This window comes from Aquarana catesbeiana, linkage group LG01 (assembly GCF_042186555.1).
Source record: "Aquarana catesbeiana isolate 2022-GZ linkage group LG01, ASM4218655v1, whole genome shotgun sequence".
NCBI lineage: Eukaryota > Metazoa > Chordata > Amphibia > Anura > Ranidae > Aquarana > Aquarana catesbeiana.
The window spans coordinates 400,692,100-400,717,711 of NC_133324.1; positions in this window are offsets into that span (position 1 = coordinate 400,692,100).

Consider the following 25,612-nt stretch of genomic DNA (forward strand, 5'->3'; position numbering starts at 1 on the left):
TCTTATTCATAGTATGCCACATATGTACCAAAACTCCTGATGAAGCTCACGAATTGAGCGAAACATGTTGAGTGGTATTCATGACGTGGTTTTGTCAATGTCATAATTGATTGATTCAGATTGAAAGATTGCTTGTTTTTTAAATGCCTTGGTGATATTTTGTAATAACATTTTGAATGAAAGATCTATTTTTATATAGTTTAGATTTTGCATACATTATTTATTTGATTTGATCTGATACTGTAAGCACCTTAAAAGTCCCAGGGGTAATTTTACCCCAATCCCTTCTATTCATATTCTTATCTACTAGGGATGTGGTGCTAAGGGTTCACTGTCCCTGCCCTCTCAATATAGGAATTGTTAAAAAATACAAGATAATAATGGTGTTGTGGTAACTTGACACACAAAACCCACCCAAAAAATTAGGGAGATCACCAAAAAAAATAAAATAAAACAGGATATCTTGATTAAAAAAAACAACCAAAAAAAAAATCATTATAAAAAAAAAAAAAATAAAACTTCTGGAGATGTGACGAAAATTAAAAAAAATTATATTCATGAAATCACGAGAAATAATAAAGAAATCAGTTTGTGAGAACTCTGTGTGAATATGAGCAGCAAAACAACTTCATTCTTCTAGCATTATAAAGAAGAAGAGAATGCGCTGCATTAAAAGATTTTTTAGTTTGCAGCGTGACGAATGTGCTAGCTCCATTACAAACGGTAGTTTTACCAGACCGAGTGCTTCTGTCTCGTAATTTATTCTGAGCATGCGTGGCACTTTGTACGTTGGTGGTGCTTTGTTTGGATTTACCTTCAGTGGTAGATGGAGATAAGTTTTTTCTTTTGTATATTCTGTACAGTATACAAGTAGACTTTTTGTTTGCATTCACTTCACATTATTTTACATTTTGCAACTGTGTATGTACATGAATTATCACAGATTTTAATTTTATGAGGATATTTTGTATATAGGTGAAATTTCACTGATACAGTATATTTTATTATGTTATAGATTTATATCTATGTAAGTGTTTCCTTATGATTTATGAATGTTTTATAAATTGTACATGTAGAAGAAAGGCGACCACTGAAGGACTCTTGGGAGCAGGGGAATGGTAAACTGTCTAATGCAGATTGGTAAGAAATTGTCCAAAAGGTAAGTTTTAGCTAAGGAATGGAAGTCAGGATAGTAGCCTCAAGTTGAGAGGGACAATCTGGCAATCTGGCAATCTTCAACTGCAGAAGAAGTAGGGAAGGGCACAAGAGGGCTTGAAATCAAGGAGGATGTGTGCTGACACAATGAAAAAGTAGGCGATCCAGGCAAGGGAACTATCCTCCTGAATGGAGGGGAATATTAAGTGCAATGACTGCAGCCTGGCTGTCTGAAGGACAGGCAGGTTGACAGAGAAAGGAATCAAAGGAGGAGTAGTGCCTGTTGAGGCTTTAAAATCCCACAACAAATTATGGTATTGGATTCAAATGTTGTGGTTACGGAATGTGTCAGGAATGTACCTTGAAACATGGGTAAGAGAAGACCATAGGAATAAAATCCTGAAAGGCGATAGGTTCCGCCAAAAAGGAGTATGGAGAACAGTATCTGCAACAGAGGCAAGAAAGGTACAGAAGGTTGATGGTCAAAGTTTTCAAGATTTTTTTTGGTTATTTACGGGTTTAGAAAAAAAAACATCACTTCAATTGGCAAGGTGAAGGAAAAATTCCAGTTTTGTTACTAGTTAGCAAGATAAGGTTCACATGGATTTGTGAACAGGGGGAAAGTATACACTGATACACTTCCTTCACAAGACCTAGAGAAATCTCTAATACAAAAGAGTCAATCATAAGCCTGGAAGTATTTTTTTAAAGGCCTAACTATAGGGAAAGCAAGTAAGATTAGAGCTCATGTGAGCCTGGATGATGAAATAGATATGCAGCAAGACAACCAGAGCTTAATGCCATGTGCAAATTTTAGGAGGCGGGGGGACAATCCTTGAACTCATTCCAAGAAGGAAGGAGACAAACACAACATAAGGTCAAGCAGGGTTTGGGAAATATTGTTCTTACCTAGCAGAGTAGGAAAGGATGAGAGCAAGAGAAAGAGAGCAGAAAGGACAACAGTGGAAAATCGTGTATCACTACCAGAAGAAGAAATGAGAGGAAAAATGTTCAGACTTCTCTTTTTATAAGTAGGGTTAAATGTCAGAAGCCTACTCCTTCACCTCCAGAACAGGAGGTGAAGGGCACACCTTTAATGTGAGGAAGGTTTTTCAGTAACTCCAGTGGGTTTAAGGGAGGAAGGGTTGCCATGACTGAAATGACCCGCAATAGCTGATGGTGTCTGAGGGGGAAAAAACAGATCTAATCCATTTTAGAGATAACAGTAATCTTGTATAAATGGGGTGTGAACTTCCTCCTGTCAGTAGCCATCTCAGTGTATTCATAATTTGCATTACCAAAGAGAGGCTTGCCATCAAAGGGCATGTGCAAAAGGCAAATTTTGCATGCCAGGTCAGTTTCCCAGACTTTGAGCCATAAATGCCTGTGAATATGAACAGGAAGCAAAGACATTCTGGAAATCTGAGGAATAATATTCTCCATGGTGTCTGCACAGAATGCTAGGGTCAAGGGCAACAGCTTCATTTTTTAAGAAAGTTGAGGATCATTTATAATGAAAGTTCAGTATAGATTTATTCGGCCCATTTAACCACAGTTTTGTTCATAGCTAAGGTGGATATAGCCAGCTGTAGGGTAGGGCTTGCCAGCGCAAAGGAAGTTCTCAGAACAGTCTCCAAACACCTATCTACTAAATCTTTAACAGAGGGTGTACCTTTAATTAAAAAGATAGATTGGCTGGATCCACAGAGGAAAAAGCCCATCTTTGTTAAATTCAGGTTCCATAGAATACAAGGCTTGTTGGGGAGGGGGAAATAACTTCTCCAAGTTTGGGAAAATATAGTATAAGGCTCTATTTGTCCAATCCAGTAAAGGAAAAGACTTTCTACATAAAGTTTTTTTTGTGCATTTTTGAGTATGTGGGGGCTGAGCAGTGCTAGATGTAGGCTCAGTAGAGTCCATAGTACTGTATATAGCGTACTGTCAGGGCTGGGCTCAGCCCTTCCTTCTCAGACTTGGACGCTCAGCTGTCGGCTAATTGCCAGCTCCTATCTCTCCACAGTGACCCCCTGTTGATGATTTCCTGCTCGTCAGTCCGGCTTACTTAAGTCGTCCAGCCCAGATGATATTTGCATTAGCCTTTGTCAACATCACAGAGACTTTCTCCTGCACTCCTGTTAAAGATTTTGGCTGACATTCCTTCTGACTCCAGTTCCTGCTTGCTGTTCCACAACGCTGTTTTCTGGATTCCTGACTTTTTGGCTTGTCTGACTATCCATTCCGGTTACTGAACTTTGGCTATGTTTTGACTGTGTTTGTTCTATTTACTTTTAATATTAAACAAGTGTGATTTAACTGTACTTCTGTCTCGGTCTGATTCATGGTTTCTGACACGTATAGAGAAAGGGTAGATGAGAAACTTTCATAGATGGTGGTGGTGAAAAATCTTGAACTGCCTCTGAGAGAATTTCCTCAAACCCTTCTGCAGCTCATGAGGCTATGACTAACTCACTTACTACACCACGTACCATGGTGAGCACAGAACGCAGCAAATATTACAGGCTAGTCATGGTTTCCAAGGTGTACATGAGAGTTACTGATCCAGAAACTAATAATGAGCCTCGAAGGTAATAAACAGTAAAGTGTTGATAGTAGTGTTAGTTGAAGGAGGTAACGAGTTCTGTTGAAACAGTAGGAAAACCTTCTCCAAGTGGAAAAAGCATCTAAGGGCATTAGCAAAAAACTGGAGTCTATCAGAGTGGGCGAGGTTATATAGATACACTACCCATCAAAGCTTTTGCCAGCGTTCAATCACCTGAAGGTAGCGGCATGCAACCCATGGTTTATGAATTGATTCCTGTGTCCTTTCCTGTATAGGTAAATGTATGCTGTCCCCATGATTGTAACTGACATGCAAAGTGTCAGTCCAATGAACACTTTTTCTCAGTTTTAGATGGAGTGGGGAAGGATTGGAACCCCGTTACATTTTAACAGCGATCTGTGGCCCCATTAGAGAGATTTCTCCTAACATCCCGTTCTACTAACAATATTTTACTAGACAGGAAGTGGAGGAAATCTCCAACAGCAACACAAAATAGATATAAAAATGCTTTTCTTTATCAGAGTAAATGAGGGATACTGGAAGATTTTTCTTTCTCTTTGTGTCCGTGTTGGAGATTTCTTCTCACTTCTTGCCTTGTGAAATCATTGTCAGCAGGACAGGAAGTGGAAGTGACATGTTTTCTAAAGAAGCTTCTAATAGAAAAAAAAATATAAAGACAGGAGTTCTAATCCGTCCCTGCTCTATCCCGACTCTATTCACTGTATCCAAAACTAGAAAAAAAAGTTTTGGCTTGACATACACTTTAACAGCTTACATGTGTAACAAAATACGGTAGATTCACTTTCTAATCCCCAACCACCTACCAATGTCTTTGGTAAACGTACCAAGAGGTAGAGCCATAACAATCTTTAGTTAGTATTATATTAACATTTCCAGTCTTCTACTGTTTAACTTTGTAGTGTGAATGTAGTTTATGTTTGATGATAAATTCCTTACGTGCAGGTTCTGACTGAAGTGAATTGCCGCACTGCCCATTCCCATGACACAATTAGAAGTGCTTATAGTAAACATAGTCATGTGTCCAAAACAGATCTTTGGATAAAGAGAAGCTAAAACTGGAAATATTTTTTGACAATTATGATACAGGAATTTGTTTCAGCAAATCATTTTTACAAAATCAATGCCAGCTATCATTCCAGTAAAAATATGGCCATTTTGAATTTAAACCTACATTTTCTTTTTGTGCTCCTAGGTGTCTTAGTAGCTACACTCCTATAGTGTCTGTTATCCTTTTATTCTGAATTGATTTGAATGTGAATGCAGGCCAGTGCTGTCCTAAAGTGTTAGTTCACTTTGTCAAAAAAAGATGAAAAGCTGAATTAACACCCTCCCCACCTCTCTGGCCCCCACTGTACTTACCTCCATGGATGCTGAGCTGTCAGTGCCAATGCAGCCGATGCAGTGGTCCAGGGATTTGAAATATACACTCTTCTCCCTCTTCTCTATGCAGCAGGGCCATCTTATTGATCAGGCACCCCTGGGCATGGCCCAGGGGCCCCAAGTGCTCATAGGGCCCCATCAGGGCCAGCTCCGATCTAGAGGGATGCAGTACGGAGGTCAGGTGGCATGGTAACAGCATGCACTGTACGGTGATGTGACAGGGGGGAGGTGGGCTGCGGGTGTATCTCCCCCGCTCGCCCCCTCTCCTTTCTCCTGTCAGCCAAATGGGAGAAGAGAGCAGCTCCAATGTGGTTCACCGCGACTCCCACCTTCCTGTCTGCTTTCCTCATTGGCCACAGCAGCAGTAGCGTTGCTAGGGGGGGCGGGGGGGTGTGGGCCGCACCCGGGTGATACCCACCAGAGGGTTGACACCTGTGGGCAGTGGCATTGCACGATCTGCACACCCCACTGATCTGTGTCTCTCAGGTGTTGTGCCGATTGGCGAAATAGGTTTCCCCTGGCTCTTGGCTCAGATCAGTACTCCGCCCCTCCAGCCCTCTGCACTGCAGCTCCTCCCACACTACATGTACACAGGAGGAGGGAGTCTGTGGAGGGACATGCCACTGTGCATATCCCGTGCTGTTCTGAGGTCTGAACAGTGTATTGTATTTGTACATGGACATATGTTGGGGGTGCTATGGGAGGGAGGGGGGACTACTAACACAAGAGGAGAGGGGGGTCTATGCTGATGGAGGAGGTCTGCACTGAGGGAGGTCTATGCTGATGGAGGGGGGTCTGCACTGAGGGGGTTCTATGCTGATGGAGGGGGACTGCACTGAGGGGGGTCTATGCTGATGTGGGGGGGCTGCACTGAGGGGGGTCCATGCTGATGGAGGTGGGGGGCTGCACCTAGGAGGGTCTATGCTGAGGGAGGTGGGGGGCTGCAGCGAGGAGGGTCTATGCTGATGGAGGGGGTTTATACTGATGGAGGGGGGTGTCTATACTGAGGAAGAGGGGGTCTGTACTGAGGGAGAAGTCTATACTGTTGGAGGGGGGTCTATACTTTGGGAGAAGGGTCTATACTGTGGGAGAGGGGTCTGCACTTAGTGGGGGGTCTGTAGTTAGTGGAGGGGGGTCTGTACTGAGGGAGGCGGGTCTGTACTGAGGGGGCACTATAGTTGCTTGGGGGGTGACACCAATTTTTTTCCGCACCGGGTGACACCAACCCTAGTGACGCCACTGCACAGCAGAGAAGACACTGGGGATGGATCATGGGACCTGTAGTCCCGGATGTGTCCACAGAAAGCTCAGGCTAAGTGGGTGTCAGGGCTGGGCTCAGCCCTTCCTTCTCTGAGCTGGCCTCTCTAATTGCCAGCTCCTATCTCTCCACAGTTACTCAGCTGTTGATGATATCCTGATAGTCAGTTCTGCCTACCTAAGCCGTCCAGTCCAGAGGATCTCTGCCTTCGCCTTGGTCAACATCACAGAATCTCCTGCAATCCTGTTCAAGACTTGCTTTGCTGACATCCCTTCTGGCTCCAGATCCTGCTTGCTGTTCCACTACATTGATCCCTGACTTCTGGCTTGGCTGACTATCCGTTCCGGTTACTGAACTTTGGCTATGTTTTGACTATGTTTGTTCTTTTTACTTTTATTATTAAACAAGTGTGATTTAACTGTACTTCTGTCTCGGCCTGATTTCATGGTTTCTGACAGTGGGCATCGGTCCAGCAGTGGCATCATCTGCCTGCCATCTTCAGACTCCAAGCTGTCACCTGAGCCTCTGTAATCATTGCCGAATGTCGGCTGCTCCGCCCACCTCCCAGCCAGAAGTCTGTGCACAGTGCTCTCTGTGGCTGCCTTTGTTGATCCTGTTACTCAATATCTCACTCATACAAATGCAGTGAGTGAAATATTGAGACCGGCTTCATAGTGAACAGCGCAGGGTGCTGGAGAGGCCAACCATTTTTGACCCACCTCCTTGTAACGTAGCCAATCCCTGCTGTCCCTGTGCCAGCAGCTCCACCCTTGCTGTGAACATTAGCCATTTTCCCTCCTCTGTGTCATGTGACTCGTTAGTGTTACAAGGTCTCAGGTTTGAATGGGGAGCAGGTCTGTTAAATTTGGTGTTATCACTCTCACTCTCTCATACTGGTCACTGGAAGTTCAATATGGCACCTCATGGCAAAGAACTCTCTGAGGATCTAAAAAAAAGAAATGTTGCTCTACATAAAGATGGCATAGGCTATAAGAAAATTTCCAAGACCCTGAAACTGAGCTGCAGCACAGTGGCCAAGACCATACAGTGGTTTAACAGGACAGGTTCCCCTCAGAACAGGCCTCACCATTGTTGACCAAAGAAGTTGAGTGCACATGCTCAGCGTCATATACAGAGGTTGTCTTTGGGAAATAGACATATGAGTGCTGCTAGCATTGCTGCAGAGGTTGAAGGGGTGGGGGGTGAGCCTGTCAGTGCTCAGACCATATGCCACACACTGCATCAAATTGGTCTGCATGGCTTTCATCCCAGAAGGAAGCCTCTTCTAAAGATGATGCACAAGAAAGCCTGCTGAAGACAAGCAGACAAGCAGACTAAGGAGATGGATTATTGTAACCATGTCCTGTGGTCTGATGAGACTAAGATACACATATTTGGTTCAGATGGTGTCAAGCGTGTGTGGCGGCAACCAGGTGAGGAGTACAAAGACAAGTGTGTCTTGCATACAGTCAAGCATGGTAGTGAGAGTGTATATACAAAAAAGCAAAATACTCTTGCGCACTGGTGTGTTGGCTAAAAGATCCCAAGGGTTCGGAAAGGACTATGGATTTCGGCCTTGCTGCTCTTAAGGATGGGATGTCCTAATGTCAAATGGAAAGAAAGAAAAAAAAGAGCGCACCAGCCTAGTGCATTATCCTTGACAGATTTATTAATTAAAAACAAGATAAAATCTACTCACAAAGGTTGAAGAAAAAAATCGCATTTGTATATGCCACAGCGGCGATTAATCCAGTGGTAGCAGTTTTCCAGGTCCCAGGAAGGAGGCGTACGGACTACTGCTGGCTAACGCGTTTCGAAGGTTACCCTTCTTCATCAGAGCCTTGAGAGGTAACCTTCGAAACGCGTTAGCCAGCAGTAGTCCGTACGCCTCCTTCCTGGGACCTGGAAAACTGCTACCACTGGATTAATCGCCGCTGTGGCATATACAAATGCGATTTTTTTCTTCAACCTTTGTGAGTAGATTTTATCTTGTTTTTAATTAATAAATCTGTCAAGGATAATGCACTAGGCTGGTGCGCTCTTTTTTTTCTTTCTTTCCATTTGGTAGTGAGAGTGTCATGGTCTGGGGCTGCATGAGTGCTGCCAGCACTGGGGTGCTACAGTTCATTGATGAACCCATAAATGCCAACATGTACTGTGACATACTGAAGCAGAGCATGATCCCCTCCCTTCGAAGACTGGGCTGCAGGGCGTATTCTAACATGATAATGACCCCAAACACACCTCCAAGACAACTACTGCCTTGCTAAAGAAGCTGAGGGTAAAGGTGATGGACTGGCCAAGCATGTCTCCAGACCTAAACTCTATTGAGCATCTGTGGGGCATCCTCAAATGGAAGGCGGAGGAGCGCAAGGTCTCAAACATCCACCAGCTCCTTGATGTTGTCATGGAGGAGTGGAAGAGTACTCCAGTGGCAACCTGTGAAGCTCTGGTGAACTCCATGCCCAAGAGGGTTAAGGCAGTGCTGGAAAATAATGGTAGCCATACAAAATATTGACACTTTGGGCCCCATTTGGACATTTTCACTTAGGGGTGTACTCACTTTTGTTGCCAGCGGTTTAGACATTAATGGCCGTGTGTTGAGTTATTTTGAGGGGATAGCAAATTTCCACTGTTATACAAGCTGTACACTCATTACTTTACATTGTAGCAAAGTGTCACTTCTTCAGTGTTGTCACATGAAAAGATATAATACAATATTTACAAAAATGTGAGGGGTGTACTCGCTTTTGTGAGATACTGTATAATTTTATTGACCAGAGCCTGAATTGAAGAACAAATTTATATCAAATCTTCTTAAAGAGGAACTGCAGTCTGCTCACATAATTTGTAATAAAAACATCTTTGCCATTCTGAAGCTTCCCTCCAACCACTTTGCATATTATTTTATATATACTGTTATTCTGTACTTGCCAAAAATGCTTCAGAAATCTTCCTCCACTGAGTGGACAGATGAAGCTGCCGACTGTTCACTTTCTGGATTCACATAGAGGCACTCCTCCAGCTCTGCAGCCCTGCAGCTCTCATTGGCCCTCTTATGACTCACCCCCTCTCTTCCTGGCAAACTCTCACAAGAGTAAGAAAGCTGTGCATGATGTCATAAGCCTAGGCTTTTTATAAGACAAGAAACAGGAAGTGGACTGTATAAGGTATTTACTGGCAGAAAAAAAATGTTTTACTATTCAAAGCTAAAACAACAAGGGCAGAAGATTGAATAGATGGAAATTTGAAAAAAATGACTGAAGGTCCATTTTAAGTTCATTCTTGAGAATTAATTCCTTTCATTTTGCAAGTAGGTACTATAGGCAAATAAAGCAGTGTAACAATTGGTGCCTTGTGTGCCCTGGCCACACGACCTTACTTTTTTTTGTTTAAAGATGCTGTTTATTGCTTTTAACCCTGTAATGCAATACAATTACTAGCACAGTTACAATGGTGACATACATACAATCAGACATATTCACATCCTTGAAAAAAATGGAGAAAATTGTTTTTAGAGTTGTGGTCTCAAGAAATAGTTAGTTAGAAGGCTAGTTAGTAAGAGAGGGGCAGGACTAAAGGCCCCAGATCTTGTTGAAACTTTCTGGGGATCATCCAGGACCAGTAGTGTATTTACATTGGTAAAGGGAGAGAATGTAATTGATTGACTTTTTCCATTAAGGCAAAGTAGGCGAAATAGGTCATTTCCAGGTAATTGGGATGAAAGTAAAAGAGCAGTTTCAGGGTAGAGTAGAGAATCCTCCCAGTTAATCTGAGAAGACCCCAAACTTTACAACTTGACCATATTAGGTCAATGATGTCACAAGCACCCCCCTTGTGTACAACGTGCAACCAACCACAGGCCAGGTAATTCCCTGAACACAGCTAATCAGGTGGCCACTGACGGTTTCCTTCTGGGTTCAGCTGAACATGGGTTTGGACTGAACCCAAGCTCATCCCTGGTTGATAACATGATGACCAATAGTGAAAGACATAAACTAGTTAAGGGTGAAGTATAAACTTTATTTAGGAATAGTTATACATTTGGTGTCATTATATGATCCTCAGTGTTTCTTTATTTTATAATAACCCGTTGTTTTATTTTACACTGTGTGCACAATTATTAGGAAAGCTATATTTTTGAAGATTAATTTCATTATTGAACAACTACAGCGTTTTCGGTCAATGGAAAATGTTAATAAACCTCAAACCTGAATAGTGGCGACCTGTCCATAGGGGGCGCATGGGTCCCCCCCAGCAGTCACAAAAAAAAAATAAAAATTAAATTAAAGGGCCCTTTAAAAAAAAATAGAAAAGAATGTCCTTTAAGTGCACTGTGTCTGGTGCCCGAACACAGTGCACTATGGGAAGCGCCACGTCAATGCAATCACGAGATTGCAGGCGAGGCGCTTCATTTGCAGGCTCTTGACCTGCTTTGTGGCTCAAGCCATCTTGCCAGACAACTTCTGCTCATAGTATCACTACGGGCGACCAGGTGCTTTGTTCTCCGAGTTAAGAAGATGTAATTTCCGGTTTGCTGACACTTGCTGAAGAGAGGATTAGGCTTTCCGCTCCCTCCAGCCTGCAGGGGGAGATAGACAGCCGGCAGACTTTCCTTCCTCTCTCCCCTTATCACTTGTAGCTTATCACATGAGTGGAGTGGAGAGAGCAACGAGCTGCCTTCATTCTGGAGGGCTGTGCGGCCACTGGCTGTGAGTACACGTGGAAGGGGGAGGAGAGGGGGGACACTCAGATGCAAGGAGGACTCTGATGGGGGACACTCTGATTCAAGGGGGACACTGATGGGGGACACTCTGATTCAAGGGGGACACTGATGGGGGACACTCTCATGGGGGACACTGATGGGAGACACTCTGATGCAAGGTAGACACTAATGGGGGATACTCTGATAGGGGAAACTCTGAATGCAGACATGTGCTATTTACAATGGGCAGAATGCAGACATGTGCGATTTACAATGTGCAGAATGCAGACATGTGCTATTTACAGGGTGCAGAAGGCATACATGTGCTATTTACAGGGTGCAGAATGCAGACATGTGCTATTTACAGTGTGCAGAATGCAGACATGTGCTATTTACAATGTGCAGAATGCAGACATGTGCAATTTACAATGTGCAGAATGCAGACATGTGCTATTTACAGTGTGCAGAATGCAGACATGTGCTATTTACAGTGTGCAGAATGCAGGCATGCACGATATACAATGTGCAGAATGCAGACATGTGCTATTTACAGGGTGCAGAATACAGACATGTGCTATTTACAGTGTGCAGAATGCAGATAGTAATGACACATAATAACCTGATAAATGCCTATTTAAAGTCCTTTATTACTAACAGTGTAATTTTTCAGTTTGTTTACGCCAATCTATAAGGCTGTGCTATATACCATGATCTGCGAGGCTGTGCTATATACCATGATCTGCGAGGCTGTGCGATATATATGATGATACGTGAGGCTATGCTATATACCATGATCTGTGATGCTGTGCTATATACCACGATCTGTGAGGCTGCGCTATATACCATGATCTGTGATGCTGAGCTATTTACTCTGTCCTGTGATGCTGTGCTATATACTCTGTCCTGTGATACTGAGCTATATATTCTGTCCTGTGCTGCTGGGGCTGTATACTCTGTCCTGTGATGCTGAGCTGTATACTCCTGACACTATGGGTGGAAGCAAGAGAAATACAGGGGCTGGAGTGGATGAATTCTATAAGGGGTAGGAGTTATGAGAAGTGGGAGGGGTCAAAAAGGAAGGGCGGGTTTGGCATCCCCCATCCTAAAACTTCACCAGCCGCCACTGAACCTGAATATTGAAAGGGGTTGTTAAGGTTAAAAAATAACAAACATGTTAAACTTACCTGCTTTGTGCAAGGGTTTTGCATTGACCACCCCCGTTCCTCCTCTTCTGGGGTGCCCCTACGGCGCTCTGGCTCCTTCCCTTCATTGGGTGCCCGCCCCCCGCTCCCATGTCACTGAATTTGATTGACAGCAGTGGGAGCCAATGACTCCTGCCACTATCAACCTATCCAATGAGGAGAGAGACAGCGGCTGGAGCCACTGGGCTTATGCTCATCACTGGACTGGATTGGGCTCAGTAAGAAAAAGGGGGAGTCCTGGGGGGGCAGCTGCAACAAAGAAGGGTTTTCTCCTTAATGCATAGAATGCATTAAGGTGAAAAAACTTGAGACTTTACAATCACTTTAGGAAAGTAAATGTGAGGTTTTGGCTTTCTTAGGAGAATATCTATGTGTGCACAATTATTGGGTAACTATTAGTTTGCAGAATTATTATGCAAATAATGAAAAACGAAAATTGTCCCATCTCACTTGTTTATTTGCATCTGGTAATGTGAGAATAATAAACAAACAGCTCAAAATTTACAAATAAACATTTCTGACATTTAAAAAAAATAAAAAAAATCAGTGACCAATATGGCCACCCTTCTTTTTAATAACAGTTATTTATTCATGGAGTCTGTCAGTTTCTTGATCTGTTGATAATCAACTTTTTGTGCAGCAGCAACCACAGCCTCCCAGACACTGTTCAGAGAGGTGTACGCCGGTTTTCCTTCACCGTAAATCTCTCATTTAGGAAGGGCCCACAAGTTCTCAATAGGGTTTAGGTCAGGTGAGGAAGGGGACCATGTCATCATTCTTTCATCTTTTTTTTTTTTTTCTTTTTTCCTTGTCAAAAGAAGTATTCTTTCATCTTTAAGGCCCTTACTGGCTAGCCACACAGTGGAGTACATAGATGCATGCATTGTCCTGCATAAATATAATGGTCTTCTTGAAAGATGCATACTTTTTCCTGTACCAGTGCTAGAAGAAAGTGTCTTCTAAAAACTGTCAGTAAGTTTGGGATTGATTGAGTTGATTTTGAGTCCATTTTCAACCAGAAAAGGTCCAACTAGCTCATCTTTAATAATATCAGCCCATACCAGTACCCCACCTACACCTTGCTGGTGTCTGAGTTGAAGTGGAGCTTTGTGCCCATTACTGATCCAGCCATAGGCCATCCATCTGGTCTGTCAAAAGTCACTTGCATCTCATCAGTCCATAAAACCTTTGAAAAATCTGTCTTCAGATATTTCTTGGCCCAGTCTTAACGTTTCAACTTATGTGTCTTGGTCCGTGGTAGTTGGGATTTAGCCTTCTTTATCTTGGCCATGTCTCTGAGTAATGAACACCTTGTACTTCTGGGCACTCCAGGTAGGTTGCAGTTCTGGAATATGACCGCACTGGAGGATAATGGATTCCTGGTAGCTTCACACTTGATTCCTCTCAAATCTTTGGCAGTTAATTTGCTTCTTTTTTTCTCAACACGTTTCTTGCGACTATGTTGACTATTTGCACCAAAACATTTCATAGTTCTGTGATCACGCCCCAATATCTTAGCAATTTCAAGAGTACTGCATCCCTCTAAAAGACTTTTTATAATTTTTTACTTTTCAGGGTCAGTTAAATCTCTTTTTTTGGCCCATTTTGACAAGAAGCTGCCTAATAATTATGCACACGTTGATATAGGATGTTGATCTCCTTAGACCACACCCTCCCTCATTACACAAATACACATCACCTGATATGCTTAAATGCAATAAGCATTCAAGCTTATACAGCTTGGAGTTGGACAATATGCATAAAAATTATGATTTGGTCAAAATATCCACTTGCCTGATAATTGTGCACACATTGTATTAACCACAAAATCTATCCAAACACAAATTCCCAGATACAGATCTGAAATTACCATTCTATTTCCAGGTCAGGACTGCTGTTAGAAATCATGGGGCCCTATATAGTTTTCCTAAAAAAGGGTTGGTGAAATATTAGGGACCTAAACAGAGCCGCCTGTGTCTCATTTTTAAAATTGAGAAAGGAATTGAGGACTTAGATCCCCAATCCTATCTCTGCAGCCTTAGCTGCACTGCAGATGAATGAACAGGAAACACTCTGTGCAGGGGTTTCCTGTCCATTCACAAACTGAGGCACAGTAAACACAGTTTACTATGCTTTGGTTATGAATGAACACAGTGAGTTATTGGTACCAGTCACTATCACATATTTACTGTCCCTTTCCTTTCCATCCTGAAACAATCCCCCTGTGTGCCCACAGCAGCATGCAGAAGAGGAAGCACTGTAGGGGAATGGGGCACACAGGGGGACCCAGGCAGCAGGGGCAAGGGGATTGAAGACAGCTGAAAACTGGCAGGTGGGAGAGAAAAAGAAGATAGCTTTGAGCTGCTGCACAGGAAGCCACATGAGGACCGTTTTACATCCCAATGCACTGAACATCCTCCCTGTCCACGATCCCCTCATCCCTGCTTGTCAACTGCCCAGGTCCCCTGTTAAACTGGTGGGGCCCCGGCCCCATACAGGAGGGCTGGCTTGCCCTCTTATTGGCAGCCCTGTTCCAGGTAATATATTTTTATAATGAAACAAGGAAAACATCTACAGGTATAGTTTCTATTATTGTATATTTGAGTATACAATTTACAGATTACAATTTTAACAACATTGCAGAGGTTGGTGTATGGTGATTGTTTTGGTCCTCAGATGTTTATACATCTGTTTATATAGATGTTAATCCACCCCTGCTATTTATAAAAATGAATAAGATTTGTATTATTGTATCCTCTGATAAGAGCAGTGTACTCAGATAACTATCATATTTTTTCTTGTTTTTCGGATATGCTATATTTCATCTGGCCTAAAAATGACTCCCAGGATTTTCTACAGAAAGGCTAGAGCGATCTTTATGGTTTCTTCAACTTTGCACTTTTATAGTTGACTTTTTCTTCACATTGGTCTCTTAGAAGGCCATATGGTAGGCAATCACACTATATTTTAGTCAAATTATACTTTACCATTATTAAGTTCTTCAGCAAATATATTAATGTAGTCCACCAGCTACAACATGAAAAAAAGGCTTGGATAAAGGCTCTACCATCATAGCATGTGTGCACCTGGTTCTTTGATGTTTGAATCTAAGCTAAGCTTGTTATTTGCTCCACTGCGATATGAATTTGGGATAACATCCATATGGAAATTAGAGGGTCGTAACATGTTGCACTGATCTAATATGAACTCTCCATGAACATTTGCCATTTATCTCCTCTTATGAATAAAATTACTGCTCTATCCAAAATGTTGTAAAAGTATATATGCATTGTGCCAATGTAATATGAAATAGTCTATAGCAATATGGGTAAAATGGCCTACAGCCCTACAGGATCATATTTTATAAGCTGATAATAAAACACATTTTTCTACATCAAATCTTCTTGCTTATTTTCTTAAAAAACTTAAGAGGAGCTCAGAATGTCTGGTATGTTTCAAGGCTGTTATGCAGTGTGAGCACTAAAGCACATGGATGTTACTATATTACCTTCCTTCTCTGTTTTCATTGCCATAGCACCAGGATCATTATTTCTCTTTTGTGCATTATCTTAGTGTGCAGGTAATGGGTCAGTGAATGAACTGCAATACATACCATATGTGCATGCACAATGTACTGCTAAGAACAAGTTAACTCCAGCCTATAAGGTTCTTTTATATCCTGCACCACTTCTACATCCTGTAAACTCTCCTGTCCCTATGAAAGTGTTCAAGAGAACCAGTTATGTTTCAACTTTGACAAGAATCTGAATGTTTAAACTTGAATTGCTAAAATTGTGAAGACTTACCAATAAATGACATGTATTTACTCTCATTTGTAGCTTTACTTAGCTTCTCTAAGAATTATTTTGTCAACTGCCTGACTTTATGCTGGTAGCACATATTGGAGTGCATTTATTCCAAAGAAAGTAGTGGAAGTGGAGTTTATTTGCCTAAAGCAACCAGCTTCAACTATCTATTTTATAGGAAACTTAAAGTATAGCTAAAAGCAAAACTTTTTTTAGTTTTGGATAGAGTGGAGATGGATTAGAACACCTATTATGTTTTCATTGCTGTCTGTGCCACCGTCAAGGAGATTTACCCTCTCTGTTTGTCCTGTTTACCAATGTAGCACCCTCTACCATAGGTAGGTGCTAGCGTAGGATATTTGCTAGGGAAATTGTCAGTACAGGTAAATTTAGGCAGGCCTATGCTTCAGGCTGGGCCTGTCTGTTTTGATCTGTGGGCAGGGAGTGGTTAGTATAGCAGTGGGCGTGACCACCTGTACTTTGGTTCTAAGGCGCCTCCCCTGCTTCCATGAAGAATGTTCTGGAAGAGGGGCAGGGCCTAGAACTGGAGTGCCAGGCAGCTCATGTGGGAGCCCTGACCAATCCCCTGGAATTGTCAGGGGGCAGGCCTCCTATATAAGCTGAGGTAACAGGCCACTGGGGGAGTTGTCGGCTGGGAGAAGTGAAGAATGGAGTACTAGACAGCAGCGGGAGGGCATCCCCATCTGGGGGGGGGGGGGTGCGCAGATCGCGGAAGGAGGCCCGGGAGAGCTGTGAGGGAACTTCATCTTTCCACTGTCATTGGTGAAGTCTTCATCATTACACGGTCATTGATGAGGAATTCCTGGAGCAGAGGGGCAGGAGAAGCTGTCGGAAAGTACGTTAAGTTCTTCACCATGGACTCAAGGCAGAGAAAGCTACACTTTAAAAATGTACCTGTTCCGACTTATAAACAGATTCAACTTAAGAACAAACCTACAGTCTCTATCTTGTTTGTAACCCAGGGACTGCCTGTATATGGAAACATGTGAGTCATATATACTTGATGAATGCATCTTCATCTCTTTGATCAGTCAACACTGACAAGACCAGTGTTCCTTTGTGCTTTAATTACAAACAATGAGCAGAACTTGAATGATGTTGCTATATATAGATATAGTACATCCCCAAAGAGCCTTTGGTGAATTTCGTCCTATTTCCCCCTTTTTCTTCATTATTTCATTGGCCAAGAACACAGTCTAGGGTTTGTTTTAGTTTTTTTTTATTGGAACAGTGAATTGGATGGGGATAGAGAGCATGGGATACCCCTGGTGAACTGTAACTGAAACAACTTGAGGACTCCAACTTCTAGCTGTGCTTTACATCCTGATGGCTGCACTTGTTGATTGATTGTCCCAATACTGATAGTGACTTGTACAACATCAGGCAGTTAAATGCTACACACACTTTCATTTTGTCACTTCTTCTCAGCTTGGGGTATTTGTTTACTCATTTAGCCACAGGATCAATGGTTGCCTCCTGCCGATATCCACAGGTTCTTCCTACTGAGGGAGATATAGATGCAGACCACCGCAGGACAGTTGAACTTCTTCCCATCAACTTCCTCCTGGCTTTCTCCAGTAAGCCTCCTACTGACCCAGATCAACCCCTAGACAAAAGACAAAAGATATTCGGTAGGTGATTTAAAGAGTCATTGTAATCATTTGATGAAGATTTTTCTTTTGTTTGTTCACTTTGCTGCGTTCGAATCGAAAACAATATAACATTTTCATTTCGACCCATTCGAAAATTTATCTATTTGATCGTTTCAAATTGAAGAAAAAAATCGGTAAATTTGAAGAAAATTCTGAATACGAATTCGAAAAACGAATTGAACAAATCAACAGAATTTAACTAAACTAAATAACTAGATTAACGAATCAAAATGAAACAAAACAAATTTTTTCGTCATGCACTGATGATACTGTTCTGCTAGTGGCTACAGAGGCTGATGGTACTGCTGTTGTTGCAAGGTTGAGTTGCTGGTAATGCTCAATTAGACATTCCAGGTTCTGTTTGAGATAAGAGCTTCTGGTATTGTTCTGGTGTTTTCAGCTGATAGTTTTGCTTTGCTTGTGAGGAAAGCACACAATACTGCTCTGTTTAAGATTGGGGCTGATGGAATTGCTGTGTAAGAGATGGTACCACTTTGTAGGAGAATAGGTTAGCTGATGGCGCTGCTCTGTTGTTTGGGGATTGAGCTTATGCTACTAAATAAAATAACTGACTGAACTGCTTTGCTGGATAGGAGAGCTGGTGGCATTTCTCTGTTGGAGATGGAGTTGCTTTAAAGCTCTGCTAAATAGGGGAACTGATAGTACTGGTCAGTTAGCTATGGGAATTAATGTTACTGCTCTGCTAAGAGTACATGCTGGTGATAATGTTTGTGTTTTTTGGAAGGATGAACTTAAGGCACCTCTTTGGGGGAAGCGGATGGCACTGCTAAACGCAAGTAAATGTGGCTAAGCCGGGGGCGTGGCCTGGACTGGCATGGCGTAAGGAGTGAGAATCGGGAGCTCCGCTTGCCCATAATCCGCATCTATACATCCTAGCCTTCAAACTACCTTTTTTTCGGTTACCGCTGGATTCCGTTCAATCCCCTGCACTCAGGAATCATGTCGCCGCCGAAGCAGAAGACAGACCCTGCTGCCAAACTGGCAAAATACCGCAACACAGACAAGGAGCCCAGAGGAGAAAATGGCGCCGGATCCTTCTCTCATACAGAAGCGGCTGCAGAAGACACGGCACGTGTGCTTGAGGCCATAGCGGACTGCAAGAGCACACTTACAAGCAAAATCGAGGAGGTAAAGGTGGATGTCTCCTTAATCCGCCAGGATTTACAAAAACTACGAGATCGGGTCACTGAGACGGAAACCCGAATCAGTAATATGGAGGATGAGATACCGCCCCTACAAAACCACACTGAGCGCTTGCAACATCAGCTTTCCATGGTTCTTGCTAAGCAGGACGACATGGAGAACCGCTTACGCAGGTGCAACCTGCGGTTCATTGGTCTGCCAGAAGGGTCAGAGGGCCCTGATCCGCCTTCCTTCCTGGAAAACCTCCTAATCAACACCTTCGGGAGGACTGAGTTTTCTACTTCATTCGTGGTGGAGCGGGCACACAGACTGGCGGCGAAACCTCCTCCCCCAGGTGCACCACCGAGGACATTCATCGCCAAGCTGCTTAACTTTAGGGATCGGGACGCGGTCCTCAGGCTCACTAGGCTTAAAGGCAACATACCCTTCAAGAACACCGAGATCAAAGTATTCCCGGACTTCTCTGCAGATGTTCAGAGGAAGAGGGCACTGTTCACCGAAGCCAAGCGCCAACTCCGGCTTCACCACTACACCTATGCGATGCTCTTTCCTGCGAGATTGCGGGTGGTCGGTGAGGATCGTGCTCACTTTTTTGATACACCAGACGCAGTGTTTGCCTGGCTGGAAGATAAGGCAGCACCGGAGCGCGAGCCCGCCTGACCCCACTCAATCTATCTCAAACCCCTGCCTACGCCACCACATGCACGGAGGGACATCTGCCAGCTACAACACTTACAGCGTCACAGGAATTAACAGGAACAACTACCTCACTCAGGTACTGTAATATCAGCGTCAACCCCTACCTTGCTGTTTTACCACCCGTGCATTAGTCTCCCTCCCCCTCAAGTCTCAGGGACCCTCCTGCTTTTTTGTCCCACCACCACTCTTTGCCCTAGAACTTATCCTTGCACCTCAATATTGGGTGCACACACACCCCCAGCCAGGAGTGCAATGTCTCCCCTTCATTCGGAAGAGATTCGATCAGATACCCAGCGTGTAAACAAGCAGCTGAACTCAAATATATCAATCCTTATGGCAAGGGTTAACCCGAGGTGACACTTACAAAAGAGGACTCTGGACACTAGGCTTTCTTTTCCAGTAGTCCCCCCCCTTGCTGCCACTGTTCGTTTTACAGCGAAGTTTCGCCCTACTAGATACGGGTTTCCACATGGAACCCGCTATTTTTCAATTTCAATGCAACGTTTATTTTTTTATGTTCACAAGTTGGTTTCCCTGGTCTGCCTGGTCTCGACAAACTGCATTTGTTATACACTGGATGCATTGTCTACCCAGGCACTCTGGCGCGTTTTTACAGTCCCAATCGAACTGTTCTGATTGGGTTGGTGTTTGTCCTATGAATCACTTACTGAAGAGTAACAGTGACAGGTGTTTATATGTACAAGGAATAATAATACAGCGAACTAGAGCTATATGCAACCTAGAAATTTGTCAAACCTGCATGGAGTTGGCTGTCCCGCCTCGCGGGGCCCACGGAAGTTGCTGGGAGACGCTGTGGACTCCCCCGATTTTGGGACGGTCTGCGGCGCCCTGGACAGCGAACTCCTGGTATAGGCTTCTACCAAGGTAAACATTATGTCGGAAATTAAATGCATCACTTGGAATGTGAGAGGTATTAGAGCTAAAGCTAAACGGACTGCAGTCCTAGCTTTCCTCAAATCACAGTCGGCAGGCCTCATGGTACTGGTAGAAACTCACCTTACAGGCCAACTTCAGATGTCACTCAAGAAGCCCTGGGTGGGATGGTTGTATCAAGCTCCCTATACGGCTAACTCCAGAGGTATAGCAATATTGATAGCAAAAACAGTGCAATTTGTGTTGCTGACCCTCAGATCTGACCCCCAGGGCAGATTTTTATTTTTACACGCCAAAATGAATGGGTTAGAAATACTTATACTGGCATTTTATGTACCCCCTCCCTTTCAATTCGGTGCAATACATGAAGGAATAGCGTTTATGTCCCAATTCCCTACCGTGCCTGCTGTGTGGCTTGGCGACTTTAATAATGTAATGAACAGGGAATTAGACCGTATCTCCACATCATCCCAAGTTGACCCCCCTCAGGCAGACACCAGATTTGGTAAAACCCTTACAGACCTGGCACTAGTGGATACATGGAGGCATCGTAACCCGCTCACTAGGATATATTCATGCTTCTCTGCATCACATAATGCCATGTCCCGTATAGATTTGATTTTGATATCTCGCACTATCTTACCCTTACTGGGAGAGGTGGGTTTCAGTCCCCGTATTTTATCAGACCATGCCCCCTACTGGATTAAACTCAACATTGACTCACCCCCATCAACATACAACTGGCAATTGAATCCCTTCTGGTTGACGGCAATCCCAGACCTAGAAGAGGCTGTTGATGAGTGGGAGTTTTATTTCCAGACGAATAGGGGTACAGTACCCTTTGGCACAGTATGGGATTCTTTTAAATCCCACGCCCGCCTGGTCCTTTCCCACCGCATCTCACGTCATCGCAAGGCGTCTTCCCGAATCCTCCAACAAGCAGAACAATCTTTAATCGAAGCTGAAAAGAACTTCACAGATAACCCCTCACCGCTCACGGCAGATCTAATGAAACTGCAGGCTAGGGTAGTCAACAACCTGCACTTTGAAAAGGCTGATAGGAAAATCTATTATAGCAAACAAAGACACTATGAATGCGGGGAAAGGGCGGGCCGCCTGTTGGCGTATCTAGCACATCTAGATCATAGACCCCCTACGGTAGTTTCACTTCGGACCACTGATGGCAATCTGGTGACCGACCCTGGGCTGGTATCTGAAGAATTTCGGCTATTCTTTGAGTCTTTATATTCATCTACCGTGAATAACCCCACAGAGGAAATTATCTCATTACTGTCAGATATAGAATTACCTACCCTAACCCCAGCCCAGGTGGAGACATTAGAGGCTCCCCTTACTGAAATTGAAATAACCAAGGCGATCTCTCTGCTCAGTCCATCCAAAGCTCCTGGTGCAGATGGGTTGCCCTTGGAATTTTATACGGCCTATAGTGAATGTTTAACTCCCAAACTTCATGAACTGTTCCAACACATATTTGATTCCGAGAGTTTACCCCCTTCCATGTCAGAAGCAAATATTGTACTAATCCCTAAACCGGGCAAGAACCTAGAATACCCAGAGTCCTACCGCCCGATTTCTCTTCTTCAATTGGACATCAAAATTTTGGCCAAGGCCCTGGCGCTCCGTCTGAATAACGTGATCCATACATTGATCCATCCAGATCAAACTGGGTTCATGCCAGCTAAGAACACGGCGTACAACTTACGCAGACTTCACATGAATATCCAGGCCAACCATGATTCTCTAGGCTCCAGAGTCGTGGTGTCTCTTGACGCCGCAAAGGCGTTCGACTCTGTTGAGTGGATATACCTTTGGGAATGCCTTGCCAAATTTGGTTTTGGGCCTAGGTTCATTAAATGGATCAGGTTGTTGTACCAGAACCCACGCGCCAGGGTCTTGGTTAATGGCAAAACCTCCACTTTTTTCCCTCTATCCAGGGGAACGAGGCAGGGATGCCCACTCTCTCCCCTGCTATACGCACTTGCGGTGGAACCCCTTGCCTCCTCCCTTAGGACCCACCCAGGTATTCGGGGACTGAGCAGGGGAAACATACTGGAAAAAGTCAGTCTCTATGCGGACGACATGTTACTATACCTATCGGACGCCGGCCCCTCCTTACAGGTGGCTCTAGAGGTGATCAAAAAATTTGGTAAATACTCGGGCTTAAAAATAAACTGGGATAAATCCCAAATCCTCCCACTAGACATAAGTGCCCCCACTGAATTGCAGGCCAACTCCCCACTTGTCAGAGTCAGTACCATGACATACCTGGGAATCGTGGTGACCCGCTCCCCGGAAGACTTTATTCGCCTTAACATAGAACCCTTAATAACTACCTTGAAATCCAAAACTCAAAGTTGGGCTAAATTACCACTTGGGGTGATGGGTCGGGTGAATCTAATTAAGATGGTGCTTCTCCCCAAGTTCCTATACGTCCTTTGGCACACCCCACAGTATATCCCATTAAGGATATTTAAATCCATCGAGACCATCCTTAACTCCTTTGTTTGGGGATCGAGCCGCCACAAATTGTCCTGGCAAGCTCTGAAAAACCCCTCGGAGTTGGGGGGACTGGCATTACCTGACTTCAACTTATACTATTTAGCGGCACAGCTATCCCACTTCTTCCACTTGGATAAGCACGATAAGGAACGATACCTATCCCTTATGAACTCTCCCCTAGGACATAGATTCACACACCCCTTCCAGATCCTATTTCGAGGCACTAGTAAAATAGATAATAAGAAAGGGTTGCTGTATCACCATTGCAGAGTATGGGAAGTGATACAACGAAAACTCAAAATACCAGCTATACACTCTCATACCCCTCTATGGAATAACCCGAGCTTGGGGGAACTGCTGGAGGTGCCGGGTCACGAATTATGGTTGGACCATGGAGTGGGGTTCTTGTCAGATGTTTATGCTGACAATACACTAAAATCATTCCAACAACTTAAGGAGGAATTCAACCTCCCTAACAATATGCATTTTCGTTACCTGCAACTCCGGCACGCCCTAAGAGCGCAATTTGGCGATAGTCCCCCAACGTTGGAACAGCTAGATGTGCTCTATATTATGCTAGATTCAGATCATCGTAAACTGATATCAGGATTTTACAATTCCTTATTAAGACCCACAGCGGTGCACATTGCATATAGGCTAAAAATACCCTGGTCTGAAGATATAGGCGAGTTGGAGGATGATGAATGGGAAGATGCCTTGGATACTTGCAAAAAAGTCTCCACAAAGTTATCAGACCGCCTTACACAACTTTACATTATGCACAGGACATACATGACTCCCCTCCGTCTGGCTAAATTTAAACCCAACCAGAACCCGCGGTGTCCTAGGTGTGACGGCCCCTCTAGCACTTTCTTCCATCTTCTCTGGTCGTGTCCAGCAATACAGGATTATTGGTCTCAAATTGTGAAATTTATCCACGACGAAATGGGTTCCCCCCTCACACTATGCCCCAAACAATGTCTGCTGGGAATATTCCCAGATCCTGATTCAGATAAATTTCATAAGATCTTTCTCCAAGAAACACTTTTCACGGCCAGACTACTGATAGCCAGGAAATGGCTACAGCCCATATCCCCGACACTTCAGGAATGGATTTTAGCCATAAATAATGTCTTACCGTACAAGAAAGAAATATATGTTCATAGGGGTTGCCCTGCAAAATATGGTAAAATTTGGGACACCTGGATAGGTAACGCCTCAACATGTAATGCATTAGCTGAATGAATACCCAAAATATACAAATTGATGAACATTATGGATATAATGGTTAATGAATATGCAGTATTGACCTGTTGTACAACACATTGTTTTACTTAATACCACATACTATGCCTGTACACTTCCCCTGCTACCTCTTCCTATATATCGATGTCAAATGTATATTGATCAAACTGTTTAAATACCGCTGTCTAAATATGCACTGTATGCAACCTACTCTTCTAATAAAACACCATTTTGTTTTGGAAAAAAAAAATGTGGCTAAGCCTACTTTACAGAAGGAACATCAAAACCAGGAGAAAGTGATCTGGGAACCATCAAAGTTTTTGTACTTCCCAAATAACTTTTCTTTCATTTAGAAAAGCTAAATGCAGGTATGCAAGTGTGAATTCAGCCTTAGAGAGGTATGTTGATGGTAATGCTTTGCTAGAAAGAAGAAATGCCAGTAGTTTTATCATGAGAATTTTAGCTGATGGCACTGCTTAGTTATAGAGGAAATTGTTGTATTGTTCTCTGCAGGTGCAGCCGGTCCATTAGGGGTGCCGGACTCATACGTTTGTATGCCACATGATTAGAGCCACATGATTAGAGCCAGAGGTTCTAATGGGCTTGAAAAAGGTTGGGCACCCTGATCCCACTCTCATGTGACAATAGAAGATTAATACAACAAAAATGAAGAAGGGCGGTTTTTGGGACTTTAGATGAGGCATGCAGCCGGGAAGGTAACACAACAAAATAGTAATGGTGAGAAAATGGATACACCATGCATGCGACCACATCGTATTGCATAAAAACAGGTTGTAAACAGTAGATTAAAATAAATCATGGAGACTTTATTTCATAGTGATATACATAGAAAAAACATCATAAAACAGCATGATAGCATAGCAGCATGTTATAGTCATAATGGTACCATAATAAAAAATCATCAGACACTTTATTGCATGTGACTGCATCATAGTAACAATAGTGTCTGGTGATTGGACCACATCAATGACCAAATAGCCTGCGTGTAATAACATATATACAGAATAGTATAATAAAGCATATGAGTAAAAGTTCCATAAATCTGATCCATAATAACATAGTGACCTAGCAAAATAGCAGCACGATGTGAATCGCAATGGTGAAGTAAAAAACTCAAACTTATAGTTGTGTGTCTTCACTGTAACATAGTAACCGTGGGTGGGATCCAAACGGCATAATTTAGTAGAAGTATACATAGGTTATTGGGGTGAATAGCATCTAAAAGCTTGACGCGTTTCATGGATATTTCCAATCTTAGAGCATTTATACTCCCTCTAGCTGGATACACACTCCCCGCAAACACTTTCTA